Genomic DNA, 14,882 nt, shown 5'->3' on the forward strand with positions numbered 1-14,882 from the left:
ATATGGGAATATAAAGGTGAGCTCTTTTTTATAGATTTTTTCAGCATGAAGAAAGCCATACCATATTGAGTGAGGCGTGGTTTAAAACACTGGAAGTATTTTATAAAAGCATGTTTACAAATTAGCTTTTACCATAACTTGAAAGTCCTGCTAAAACACAGGAAATTGAATGCTGCAGTCTGTTGTCCATGACATGAGTCAAGTGACTTATGCCTACCAATATCCAAAGGGCAATATTTTGTAATCCTCTGTCACTACTCCTTTATTAAATACTATGTGTAAAGTTTTATGCAGTAGTCTTGTTATTATTTCCCACAGTTTTGGGACTTGACAATACTAGGTTTTTCTCCTGCAATAGTTTAATTACATTTAAGGGCATTTCCACCAGGGCAATCACTGACCAGATCTTTTAGTCACTTAAAACTGATTTTGATCTTATTGTTAATATTGGGTGTAATTTCTTCACACCGTACATTTTTGGATGTCTGATAAAGTATATTTGAGCATGTGCTGACACAAACTGTCCACTGTGTTCTCAATGATCTAATTCACTTGTAGTTCTACTGGGTGATCACCATCTTTATAAGTTTAAAGTAATCAGGTACTCATTTGTATATTTTAAAAACAATGTAGCCATTTGATCATTTATAAGCTCACAACCGGAGACCAAATAACATGAGTAAAAAGGTACTTGTATAGCTCACCAGAATCTGTTAATATTTTAGTGTTTGGCAAGTTTATACACTGGGAAGATTTTCGTCATCGAGAACTGAGACAGAGTTTAGCTAACTGACGTCTAGTAAGTTAACTTTTAATATGCTCCAGTCTTAGTTGAATACCTTCATACGTGAAATAATTGGTAATATATTCTTGCTTTGTTTTCTTGTTGATAGATCAGTTTGAAAATCCTGAAGCCTTCTTCTTATATCTGAGAAATAATTTAATGCGCTCACAAATCATTTCTGTCAGTCTGCTCAAAGTACCATATCTTGTGTATTTTTGCAAACTTGTAGCCTTTCTCCAAGGCTGCCTGTACCTCTATGCAAGTTACTGTCATTCAGCTTTCTTCATTAGTATGTCTGCATTAACTGGTCTGTTCATGACGGACATAGTTTAGTTTTTCCCCCAAATCTGTGTGGGAGTCCAGGAACATAAATCCTCCTAAGAAGATACATCTGAAATTGAATTTGACCAAAGTACTAACGGATGTCTTTAAAATCTTGATAATTGATGTGTGGGTGTGATAGCGGTACAGTACAGCTTCATCTTGTTCACATAAGGATACTGACCTTTGAAATAGTAATGGTGTATTTTTTTGCTACCAACCACAGTCTTGTACAACAGAATAGTATTATTATGACCCACAAACAAATTCTTCACAGGGCTCAAAAGTCTCAGACAATTCCTTGTTCTTAGTAAATCACATTTGATTGTTCCATATATAACCTCTTATGTTCCCACAGGGATCACCCAACAATATAGCACTACTCAATATGACATACCTTTAGCAATGTCTGGCAGTGCAGTTGTTCAAAGCTGGTACCCAGCAAACTAATCAACTACAGAGGTTTGTATCACTTGGGACAACCATGATAAAAAACAAAAAAATTAAATTAAAAAATGCTTGGCACACCGTTAACTAGAGCATATCCATCTAAGAAATACTGCCCTGCAGGTCATCCTAAATAAATATGTTTTATTTTTCAGAGATGTACATTAGCCATTGAATGAAAGGTGTAGTCTATAATTCTTTTTGCTATTTTAAAAAATCAGGTGATATCAGTACTGTGTTTTTAGGTTTTAAAAACGTGCTTGTAGGTCGCTATAAACTTTGAAGCCAGCATCATATATTGAAAGGGGCCTATTTACGTGATACATTTTACTATATAATGGGTGTTTGGATGTTGAACAGTGTCTAGGTTTGTCATCTGTAAGACACCAGAGATTTCAACTTTGCTAAAATAAATACATCTCGTTTTCACTATGCTTTCAACTCTGCCTGAAAGATAAATGTCTTGTCACAGTTTTCTGTGTACCATTTTAAAAAGGATTCTTTTCTGTGTACCATTAAAAAAAAATCTTTCTCTTCTGGCATCATAAACTCTACACCATAGCATTCAGTTAAAATAATAAGCCCCATATAATCTTGATTTTCGAGCTGTTTAAAGGGTTGAAATATCCTTAAGGACCTGGGGAAACAAAAACGTTTGGTAATTTGTTTAGTTTCATGGGCATAAAAATTAAGAACATCAATTAATCTTATTCTTAGTCACACTACCATGAGCAGCATCAATTTGGAGCCTTCACCGACAAACTTCAGCCCAAGTTAACAATAATTATCATCATAAGGTGAAGAAGAAGTCATAAGCTTTTGAACTATGGGGCAGAAATTAATATCCCATTAAATTCTCTGTAAGGAAAAGTTAAGATAATAGTTCACACAGGATGTTCAACAGAAGTTAAGTGATGTGCAAAGATGCAGTTCAGTTTATACACAATGCCTTCTTGCGTGCATTCCACATCAAATAGAAAGGATGTTTCAGCTTTTATTTGAGGGAGGACTTTAAAAATAAAACATTTATCTTCTTTTCTTAGAGAAAAATACATTCTACACCACAAACACTGCATTCCTTTGCACTTATGATCAATGCTGATGTAACATCCACATTGCAAACAAACTATTTCGGTGATACACGGAGTCCACTGCCTCCAAGATGTTTGAGTTTTCATGAGCAGATCTTTTGAGCAACAGAATAGATTGCATCATGGTCTTTCAACTCTGTGACTCTGGGACGGGTAAGCAACCATCTGGGTGACACATTTTACGGTACATTTCATGCTGGAGATTGGATTTTGTGTTACAGATATGTTCCAAACGTGTTCATATAAGTTTCTCCCTGAAAAGAACCTTTTAATTTTAATATGCCATAGAAATGTATATCATGGTGTAGAATATACACAAAACAAACAAGATGATGGAAGGGATGTTGCACAATGGCAAAACATTCACCCCCAGTCACAGATCTGGGTTTAATCCATCGTTATTTTGCTCACCAAGCCACCCCAGTTCAGACATGGCCATATGCAAATCAGTCTTGACCCTGTGCCCCATGGGAACAGGTCAAGCCGAACTGCCAAGCCATGTCTTCCCTGGACCAGAATCAAGCATCCTAGGACCGGTTTCTGGCTATCAGCCGTCTTCAGCCAGGATAGCTTGACTCCAGTGGCGTAGTGAGCAAGGGGCCCATGTCTGGGCATATCCTTCCCACATAGGGTGAACAGCAAAACAAACAAGATGATGGACAGAATGTTGCACAATGTCAAAACATTCACCCCAGTCACAGATCTGGGTTTAATCCATTGTTATTTTGCTCACCAAGCCACCCCAGTTCAGACATGGCCATATGCAAATCAGTCTTGACCCTGTGCCTCATAGGAACAGTCCAGCCGGATATATGATGTTACAACGCGTACTTTTAGCACACATACCAATAGCACGGATTTTTTACCACGCAGGTCATTTTACAACGGAAACCTTTACAACGCAATACACTACAACGCAGATACTATTACAACGCATACCATTACAACGTAAATATAGGTAAGTATATAATATTAATATATAATGTACATATTTATTTTTGTATTATTTTATTTAAATATTTAATATTTAATTATTAATTAATTTTATTAATTACATTCATTTTAATTTTATTATTTATAAATATATATAAAAAATACCCCTGTACCCCAAACCCCAAACCCAGCCCTAAAACCTAAAAATACCCCTGTACCTCAAAACCCAAACCCAGCCCTAAAACCTAAACATACCCCTGTACCCCAAAACCCAAACCCAGCCCTTAAACCTAAAAATACCCCTGTACCCCAAAACCCAAACCCAGCCCTAAAACCTAAAAATACCCCTGTACCCCAAAACCCAAACCCAGCCCTAAAACCTAAAAATACCCCTGTACCCCAAAACCCAAACCCAGCCCTAAAACCTAAACATACCCCTGTACCTCAAAACCCAAACTCAGCCCTAAAACCTAAAAATACCCATGTACCCCAAAATCCAAACTCAGCCCTAAAACCTAAAAATACCCCTGTACCCCAAAACCCAAACCCAGCCCTAAAACCTAAAAATACCCCTGTACCCCAAAACCCAAACCCAGCCCTAAAACCTAAAAATACCCCTGTACCCCAAAACCCAAACCGAGCCCTAAAACCTAAAAATACCCCTGTACCCCAAAACCCAAACCCAACCCTAAAACCTAAAAATACCCCTGTACCCCAAAACCCAAACCCAGCCCTAAAACCTAAAAACACCCCTGTACCCCAAAACCCAAACCCAGCCCTAAAACCTAAAAATACCCCTGTACCCCAAAACCCAAACCCAGCCCTAAAGCCTAAAAATACCCCTGTACCCCAAAACTCAAACCCAGCCCTAAAACCTAAAAATACCCCTGTACCCCAAAACCCAAACCCAGCCCTAAAACCTAAAAATACCCCTGTACCCCAAAACCCAAACCCAGCCCTAAAACCTAAAAATACCCCTGTACCCCAAAACCCAAACCCAGCCCTAAAACCTAAAAATGCCCCTGTTACCCAAAAACAAACCCAGCCCTAAAACGAAAAAATACCCCTGTACCCCATAACAAAATACCACTAATAAATGTTTTTAAAAAAAGATAAACTTACCTATAATTATACTTACGTTGTAAGGGTATGCGTTGTAATAGTATCTGCGTTGTAGTGTATTGCGTTGTAAAGGTTTCCGTTGTAAAATGACCTGCGTTGTAAAAAATCTGTGGTAATGGTATGCGTTGTAAAAAATCCGTGGTAACAGTTACATACCGTCCAGCCCAAACTGCCAAGCCATGTCTTCCCCGGACCGGAATCAAGCATCCTAGGACCGGTTTCTGGCTATCAGCCATCTTCAGCCAGGATAGCTTGACTCCAGTGGCGTAGTGAGCAAGGGGCCCATGTCTGGGCATATCCTTCCCACATAGGGTGAACAGCAAAACAAACAAGATGATGGACAGAATGTTGCACAATGTCAAAACATTCACACCAGTCACAGATCTGGGTTTAATCCATTGTTATTTTGCTCACCAAGCTACCCCAGTTCAGACATGGCCATATGCAAATCAGTCTTGACCCTGTGCCTCATGGGAACACTCCAGCCCAAACTGCCAAGCCATATCTTCCCTGGACCAGAATCAAGCATCCTAGGACCAGTTTCTGGATATCAGCCGTCTTCAGCCAGGATAGCTTGACTCCAGTGGTTAAGTGAGCACGGGACCCACGTCTGGGCATACCCTTCCCACATAGGGTGAACAGCAAAACACACAGGATGATGGACGGAATGTTGCACAATGGCAAAACATTCACCCCAGTCACAGATCTGGGTTTAATCATCGTTATTTTTCACACCAAGCCACCCCAGTTCAGACATGGCCATATGCAAATCAGTCTTGACCCTGTGCCTCATGGGAACAGTCCAGCCCGAACTGCCAAGCCATGTTTTCCCTGGACCGGAATCAGACATCCTAGGACCAGTTTCTGGCTATCAGCCGTCTTCAGCCAGGATAGCTTGACTTCAGTGGCGTAGTAAGCAAGTGACCCACGTCTGGGCATACCCTTCCCACTTAGGGTGAACAGCAAAACAAACAAGATGAGGCACAGGGTCAAGACTGATTTGCATATGGCCATATCTGAACTGGGGTGGCTTGATGAGCAAAATAACGATGGATTAAACCCAGATCTGTGACTGGGGTGAATGTTTTGCCATTGTGCAACATTCCATCCATCATCTTGTGTGTTTTGCTGCAGAATATGCACAGTCTTGATTCTTAAACAATATCAAGACATGAAGTACTTTCATGAACCACTAAAGTGGAGAACTTTAATGATAACATCAAAGTAATTTTCAAGCGCAACTTGGGTTTCTAATGTCTGATTACTTACTGGTAATCTTCATTACTGCTGGTCCCGCTGTCCTCGTCCCATTCCTTAACTAATTGGAGATGACCATCTCCGCAACAGAAAAAAAGAACAGGAGCATGCTGGGATACCCAACCCACTCCCTTCCACTGAGAGTACATAAGCAGTACCAGCCCAGCATGCAGCCTGAGAATACCAAGCAAACAGCCAGAAGGCCGGCCACCAGGGAGGGAGGGAGGGGCGTAAGGAATGGGACGAGGACAATGGGACCAGGAGTAATGAAGATTACCGGTGAGTAAAAGGACATTACCCTCAGGTCCCTCGTGTCCTTGTCCCATTCCTTAACTAATTAGACAATACCAAAGCAGAGAACCCGGCCTTCTGTAACCCCACCAATGCCAGGGGCACAAAACCGAAAAACTGCACCCCATGGAGCAAAAGGATCCCACAAGTAGGGAAAATATGCAGGTAGGAGAACACAACCAACCATGCCCCCAACCAAGCAGACAGAGCCCAGACCCCAAAACCAGCTGGGGACGGCCAGAAAAAAACACAAGAACAACCCAGGCAAGCCAGAGGGGGGCCCCACACCAGAGTCAAGCCCCAAGGGAACAACTAGAGCGGCCAAAACAAAGCCCCCCCCTCCCGAACTTCCACAAGAAGTCCATGAGAAGCGGACGTTCCCCAACGGAGAAACAGAGCTAGAAAGGGCAACCAACCAGGGAGAAAGCCCCAAGGGTGAAGCCCACCGCCCCAGGCACAAGGCAACCACCCAACCAGAGACCAAACCGGCCAACCCAGCCCAACGGCCACGAGCAGAGAAGAACAGGCTGCACAGGGCGGCAGGGTCGAAGGCCCAGTAAGAAACACAGCAGAGGCAGCCAGAGAGCAAACCCCCAAAAACAGGGAAGAAGGTGAGCCCCAGGCCCAGTAACTCACAAAGGACCACACCAAAAAGCGAGGGGAAGGAAGACGAAACTGCAGAGGCACGCCAAAGCAAGGGAACAAGGAAAGACGAGACCAACCACAGTACCACCCCAACACACCAGGGGAAGCCCCCAGCAGAGCCGCAAAGACCAAAGAGGGCAGAACCAGACAAGAAAACAGGCACCAACCCAGAGGAACAGCCAGGAAGAAAATGGGGCAGATAACCCAAGCAAGGACCCCCAGCCGACAACAGCAGCAACAGGGAACCCGAAGGCTAGAAACCCACAGAATGACCAGGCCACAGGGCAGTACCGACCAACGGCCAACCCCAGCCGAAAGATCGAAGAGCCGCAGGAACAAAACGGCCGCCTCACCAGGAGAAGAACCCGGGGCACAAGAAATGGCCGAGTGGCCAGGCCCGAGGCACACTCCTAAAGCAGGAGACACCAGGACACAAAGCTCAGCAATCCACCCAATGGAGGCCAGGGAAAGCAAAGAAGCGTAACCCGAAGCAGACCCGGTAAAAAAACAAGGCACAACCAAGAAAGACAACAACAGAGGCCGAACACGGAACCGGGGAAACCAAACCTCTGAACCAGAAAGGAAGAAACACCTCCAACCAAGAGCCGACCACCTGTCAAGAGGAGAAAGGAGTACACCAAGGAACCACCGAAGGCGAACCCCAAAAGTCAAGTCAAGTCAAGTCAAGTTTAGATTTGTATAGCGCACTACTCACCCAGAGGGTCTCAAGGCGCTTGAGGGAGGGGGGATCTTTACTTATCAAATATCCAAGTTTTTAGTTGTTTTCTGAAGGAGAGGTGGTTCTGTGTAAGGCGGAGGTGGGAGGGGAGAGAATTCCAGATCTTGGCCGCTAAGTAGGAGAAGGATCTTCCCCCCATGGTGGATCTTTGGATGCGTGGGATTGCGGCGAGGGCTTGATTGGACGATCGTAGTTGGCAGGTGGGGGTGTAAAAGAACAGGTGCGTGTTGAGGTATTCGGGTCCTAGGTCGTAGAGGGCTTTGTGTGCGTGGGTGAGGAGACAGAACCTTATTCTCTTGTTGACGGGGAGCCAGTGGAGGTCTTTCAGGTGACCGGAAATGTGAGCTTGGCGGGGAATGTCTAGAATGAGTCTGGCTGAGGCGTTTTGGATGCGTTGGAGTTTTTTCTGTAGTTTGGCTGTGGTTCCGGCGTAAAGGGTGTTTCCATAGTCCAGTCGGCTTGTGACCAGTGCATGGGTGACCGTCTTTCTTGTTTAGGTGGGGATCCAACGGAAGATTTTTTTGAGCATATGTAGGATGTTGAAGCATGATGATGAGACGGTGTTGACTTGTCTGGTCATCGAAAGGGAGGAGTCCAGGATGAAGCCCAGGTTACGTGCGTGGTCCGTTGGTATGGGTGCGGTTCCCAGGGCCGGTGGCCACCATGAGTTGTCCCAGGCGGAGGGGGATGATCCTAAGATGAGGACTTCCATTTTGTCCGAGTTCAGTTTTAGACGGCTGTTCTTCATCCACTCGGCTACTTCTTTCATCCCTTCGTGTAGGTTGGTTTTGGCGGTATTAGGGTTTTTGGTGAGGGAGAGGATCAGCTGGGTGTTGTCTGCGTAGGAGATAATGTTGAGGTTGTGTTGGCGCGCGATGGATGCGAGGGGACTCATGTATATGTTGAAGAGGGTGGGACTGAGTGAAGATCCTTGTGGTACGCCGCAGATGACTTCGGTGGCCTCTGATCTAAAAGGGGGGAGGCGGACTCTCTAGGTTCTTCCGGCGAGGAACGAGATGATCCAGTCCAATGCTTTTCCTTTTATTCTGACGTTACTGAGGCGTTGTATAAGGGTGCTATGACAGACTGTGTCGAAGGCTGTGGAGAGGTCGAGTAAGATGAGGGCAGTTGTTTCTCCGTTGTCCAGTAGAGTTCGAATGTCGTCTGTTGCTGCGATGAGGGCGGTCTCGGTGCTGTGTTTGGCTCGGAAGCTGGACTGTGAAGGGTCGAGGGATTTGTTGGGTTCGAGGAAGGCGGCGAGTTGACTGTTGACGGCTTTCTCAATGACTTTGGCAGGGAAAGGGAGGAGCGAAATGGTGCGGTAGTTCTTCAGTTCAGTGGGGTCTGCTGTGGGTTTCTTCAAGAGGGCGCTGAGTTCTGCATGTTTGCAGCTTTCCGGGAACGTAGCGGAGTTAAGGGAGCAGATGATGACGTCTCGGAGATGGGGTGTGATAATGGAGTCTGCTTTGTTGAAAATATGGTGGGGACATGGGTCGGTTGGTGATCCTGAGTGGATGGTGTTCATCAGGTGGATGGTGTCTTCAGTGGTGATTGGGTTCCAGGCGTAAAGGTTGTTGGAGGGAGGTTTTCGTTCGGAGGTGGGTGGGGTGGACTGGTCTCCAAAGCTGTTATGTATATCGGCAATTTTGTTGTGGAAGAACGAGGCTAGAGAGTCGTGATGTCGTTAGTGCCGGCGGTGGGGTTGGTAAACTCTTTGACGATGTTGAATAGTTCCTTGCTGTTGTGGGCGTTGTTGTCGAGTAGATCCTTGAATGCTGATTTCTTGGTGGATCGGATTAGTTGGTGGTGTTTGCGGGTGGCATTCTTGAAGGTGGCCAGGTTGTCAGTGGTTGGGTTTTTGCGCCAGGCTTTCTCGAGGGTGCGAGGGTGCGACAGATCTTCTTGGATTTCTTAAGGTCATCATTGAACCAGGGGGCTTTTTTGCTGCCTTGCTTGATTTGATGGTTTTTCAAGTGTGCTAATTCGTCAGCGCTGTGGGTGATCCATTGTGTGAGGTTGGTGGCTGCTTGTTTTGGGTCCGAAGATTTTGTAGGAGGGTTTTGGTGAAACGATGTGAAGAGCTGGTCGGTGGTAATTTTGTTCCAGTTTCTCCACGGAATTGGTTGTGGGTGGTTGTGGGTAGTAGTCTTTTTGTAGTAGAAGTGAACGCAGCTGTGGTCCGTCCAATGTGGTGTGATTAAAGGAGATGTGCTTGCTGGAGGTGAAGATTGGGTTGAGCGTGTGCCCGGCATTGTGGGTGGGGGTGTCAACAAGTTGTTTGAGTCCGAGATTGGCGAGGTTGTCCAGAAGGGTGGTGGTGGTGTTGCTGTCGTTGTTCTTTTCCAGGTGGAAGTTGAGGTCTCCCAGTAGAATGTAGTCCTCTGAGGGGAGGGGGTGAGGGCTAATGAAGTCAGTGATGTCTTCACTGAATTGTGTGCGGTGTCCAGGTGGTCTATAGATGAGGGTGCCTCTGAGTGTGGTCTTAGGTTCGGTGGTTGTGAGGTTGTCATCGGAACTGGTCGTGATGCGGATGGTGTTCCTATGGACGATGGCGATGCCTCCTCCTATTTGGTTGATGCGGTCCTTTCGGATGATCTTGTAGCCTTCCGGGATGGCTATGGCGATGTTGGGGGTTGATGAGGCGTTCATGAAGGTTTCAGTAAGAAAGGCGACGTCCGGCGATGTGGTGTCGATTAGGTTCCAAAGTTCAATGGCGTGTCTGTGGATCGAGCGGGTGTTGAGCAGGATGCATTTCAGGTGGTTAGTGTCAGAGTTCTGTTTGGAGTCTGAGGATTTGGTGTGGATCCTGATGCATTCGAACTTGCAGGAGTGGCAGGTGAAGGGTCCATGGGTGTGTCCTGGGGCGGCTTGGTTGCAGTTTGGGAGTCGGCCGGGGTTAAGTGCTGAGAGGGTTGCGGCGTGGTACGATATGCGGGTGGAGTGGATTTTGCGGGGGCCAGGGGGTATGTCGCTGGGCGCGATCCAGGCGCGGACGGGCGTAGACGGGCTTACCTTTGGTGCACCTTCGGCGTGCATGGGGCGCGTCCGCTACGCATGAACGCTGTGCGCAGATGCAACTGTCATAAGTGGATAGTGGAGGGGCGGAGCGAGGGAGGAGCAGCTGGGAGGCGGGAGCGGGTGGAGGGAAGGGCTATGAGGCACAACAACAACAAAATGGCTGCAAAGCAAAAGCGAAACAGGGCGAGATTGGGGCGCAGTCTGTGGTGTCTCAAAGATATGGGCAGAGGCACAATCGGGCACAAATGACTCACAAAGCAGTGCGATCAGTGTAATACAATGTAGTTCCACGATCGTACCAGGCAGCTCCTAATAACAATGCAGGCAATGAGAGCAATGCTAAAGCAATACAGCGCTATGATATTACAAACAAGCACAAACAATATTACAAAAGACAATGCCAGCAAAGCGAGCGAAGCGCAAATCAGCTGTCAGCAGTAATGAACAGAGGGGGCGTAATAGCGCTATGATACCAGGAGCCAGGGAGCGTGGGGAGCGACCGCTTCTGAGCGAGTCAGAAGGGCAAAACAGGAAAGACCAACAAGGAGGCCAACAGCCCAATCCCACAGGAGACCCACAAACGTCCAAGAAGCCATCCGGAGAAACCAGCAGGCCAGCCAGCCAGGAGGCACCCAACACGGCACCACCAGGACCCAGGAGGGGAGGCAAAAAAAAAATCCCCAACTAAGAAGGAGCACAAGGAAAGAGACAGCAGCCATCCATAGCCAGGCCCCACAGAGAGTGGAGAAGCAGAGGGAGGTAGCCAAGCAGCCCACAAAACGGACCCAGCGCCACAGCCAGCTGCAAAGGAGCAGCACAGGAAAGGACAGAAGACCAGCCAAGGACTGCGCCAAAGCCCAAGAGAACGAGTGGCCAGGAAAGGACCCAAGCAGGGACCAAAAGAGGACCCCAAGCAAACAAGGGCCCCACAGCACAAAGCCCTACACCCCCAAGCCGAGAGGTGCACCAGCGTCCCACACGCACAAGCAAACTGGAGGTCAAACACAGAGACCGCAAGGGCAAACCCAACAGAGGAAGAGACCAGGCCCCAAAAGCACACCGGAATAACCCAGGCACCAGAAACCGAAGGAGAGGATCCCGGAGAAGCCAAAGGCGCAATACCCAAAAGGTGAGCGGAAAAAGACCCAAACAAGGGGAGAAGGCACACTCCCGAGCCAACAAGAGAGCAAGGGTCACAGACACCACAGGCCGGAAACAGCCCGTGTTGGGACACAGGCCCAACGACAGGCCCCCAAAGGGAAAAGGCTAGAGCCCCAGACACAAGGCAAAGCCAATTGCAACCCAAAGTGGAACGAGAGGAGCGAGAAGCAGCAAAGTGGCCCACACAGTAGAGGAGGGCTACACCCAACCCACAAGCAGGGAAAGGGCACAGCAGACAGGGCAGGGCACAGGAGCATGACACCCGAAGAACAAGGGGCCAGCCAAGGCAGAGGCCAAGGAAGACCAATGACACCCAGCCACCACAGGAGGCAAATCGAGCGGCAGGCGCGAGAGCAAGCCCAAACTCCAACAAGCCATCAAGGGAAACCCAAGAGGGGGAAGGAAACCACAACCAGAAAACAAACCCCAGCAACCTGGCAGCAGGCGAGAAGCAAACCCAACTCCAGCCAGAACCCACCAGGGCAACAACCAGCACCGCCCCGGAGGCAACAGCCCAACAAGGCCAAGGGTCCACCAGGACAGAGGGAGGGCATAAAAGCCCCACCACCCACGGAAAACAAGGGGGAGAACCCAGTGAACTCACAGAAGGCAGACAACCCGAGGTCGGGGCAAGCAAAAGCACCCGTAAGGATACAAGAAGCGCCCAACAGCGAAAAACCGCAGTTAGGCACCCAGACAGGCACGCACCAGATCCAAACCCACAGAAGGGCAGGAACCAAGGGGCGGAAGGGCTGCAGGCAGCCGAAGAAAGCCCAAGAACAGCAAGGAACCAGGACCCAATAAAAGGGCAAAATGCCTGATAAGCAGCCAGGGATGACCAGAACAGGCCACAACAACAGGCAAACCCAGGCGTACCCCAAACCAGGCACCAACCAGGGCTGACCAGGGACAACAGAAGCCCGCTGGACAGGACAGCCGGAGGTCCAGAGGACAGAGCAAAGAGGCCAAAAGAAGAAGCCAGCAAACCCCGGGAGAGACCGCCCAAGCGAGCCACAGCCCAGCAAGCAGACACCACCCCAGGGAGGAACCAGGGCCGACCTGGCCAAACCACAGGGCGGGCAGCAGGAGGAACAGAAGCCAAAGCTGCAGGCCAGCACAGTAGGAGAGAACAGCAAGCAAGAAACCACCAGGCGGCATGCATCAAGGGAACAGGCCAACAGGAGTCCTACAGGGACCGACCCCCAGCCCAGATGCCAACCAGCAACAAGCGCCGAGCAAGCAAAAAGCCAGAAGGCCAGGGAACACAAAACCAATGGAGGAAGCCCTGAAGAACCCACCCCAGGCAGAACCCCCCAAAAAAGGCCAGCGACACAGGGGAAAACACGGCCCAAGACTAGGACAGCGAAGGCAGGGGAGCCGACATTGCAGGAAGCCAAAGATGCCGAAGGAACCTCAGGAACCCGGGAGCATAGGGCAGTTGAGGCAGAAAACCAGGCCGGAGACACCAAGGACCCCGGACCGAGACAGCAAACGGACCCACGCCTCACACAACCAGCAAAGCAGAGGTCCAGCACACAGGAACAGGAGCCAACAAAGAGAAGCCCCAACAGGAATCCACCAGCCCCTGAAGAGACGTGAGGACGACGGGAACCAACAGCACCGGAAAAAAAGCAAGGAACCCACATGGCAAGGCCTCAAGGAGACCAGCTGAACCCAGCACAGTGGCAGAGTGCAAGTAGTGCAAGTAGGAGGCCCCGGGACCAAAACCCTGGCATCCCCTAGAGGTCCAGGTGCACAGCGTGGCAGCAACCATAATGCCATCCAGGCAGCAACCAAAACACCCGACGAGGGCAAGGGGGGAAGACACATCAGCTAGGGCCGCAAGTGAACCCCACGGAAAGCACCAAGCCCACCGAACCAGGAACATCCAGGCGAACTCTGATCTAGGAAAGAACCAGACCTGACCCCGGCAACCATCAAAAGCAGACAAGATCAGGGGGACACAGGGAGGTATGGCCGGAGGCCAAGAGAGTAGATGTCACCATGGAAGCACCTGGAGTCGAACGTGTAGCCTGTTTTTAAATGCCAACAGTCTCCCGTCTTGGTATAACCAGGACTGACCCTGATTAACTTCAGAGATCAGACAAGATCAGGTGCTCTCACGGTGGTATGGCTGTAGGCCAAGAGTCACACACCACAACCATAAGGCCACAGTCGCCCACAATGGAGAAAAAAAGGGAACCGCTGTGCGGTACTCACCAAGGGGGCAGGAAGTTTGCACCACAAACCCACTGCCCCCCCATCAGCCAGCCCAGGCACACACCAGGAAACCTGCACCGGGTGGAGAAGCCCACCAGAAACTGCCTCTGAGGCCACAGCAAGGCCAGCCCCTAGATCGACCCAACCGAGCATGAGGGGCGCCAAGAAGAAAAGGAGGCCAGCAGGACACCAAATGCCAGGCAGGGGGCCCAGGAGCATCGCCCAGCAGAGCTCCAGGACTCGCCAAACAGTCGGAGCAGCGGGTCCCCCAGAACGGCCAAGTCACAGGGAGATGTGCACTGCAACCCGGAAGAGACCGGGAGGAATGGCGCCCCAGATGCAAAGGGCCAGGCAGCAACCAACGTGGCACCTGTCAAGCCCTGCAGGCCAGGAGAATGCGGAAAGAGGACGGCGAGGAAAGCCCAGCAGCCCCGACGAGACGTCCAGCGAAGATTCCATCAGGCAAGTCCAAACACGTCCCATTCCGTCGGAAGACAGAAAAAAAGAACAGACTGCATGCTGGGCTGGTACCGCTTATGTACTTTCAGTGGGGGGGAGTGGGTTAGATATTCCAGCATGCTCCTGTTCTTTTTTTCTGTCACAGAGATGGTCATCTCCAATTAGTTAAGAAATGGGACGAGGACGGGAGGGACCTGGGGGTAATGCCCAAGATAAAATATATGGGGCTATGTTGTGCTTCAGGCTGAGCATATCACGACAATACTCATTGCCAGATAGGTGTTTGTCTCAGCCTTTACTAAAATTGAGTAAGCAATGTCCTTTTTCAATGATTTTATTGCAAAATGTACTCTTTGAACTTCTGCATGCGCCTCCCTCTCTCCAATGAATGAGA

General features: G+C 48.7%; 1 protein-coding gene across 1 annotated transcript in view; it reads left to right on the forward strand.

Annotated features, from left to right (window-relative positions):
- Window positions 1–14,882, forward strand: part of LOC147674130 (galanin receptor type 1-like) — a 945,103-nt gene that overhangs the window by 646,000 nt on the left and 284,221 nt on the right. The window lies entirely within an intron of this gene.

This window comes from Lissotriton vulgaris, chromosome 12 (assembly GCF_964263255.1).
Source record: "Lissotriton vulgaris chromosome 12, aLisVul1.2, whole genome shotgun sequence".
Classification (NCBI taxonomy): domain Eukaryota; kingdom Metazoa; phylum Chordata; class Amphibia; order Caudata; family Salamandridae; genus Lissotriton; species Lissotriton vulgaris.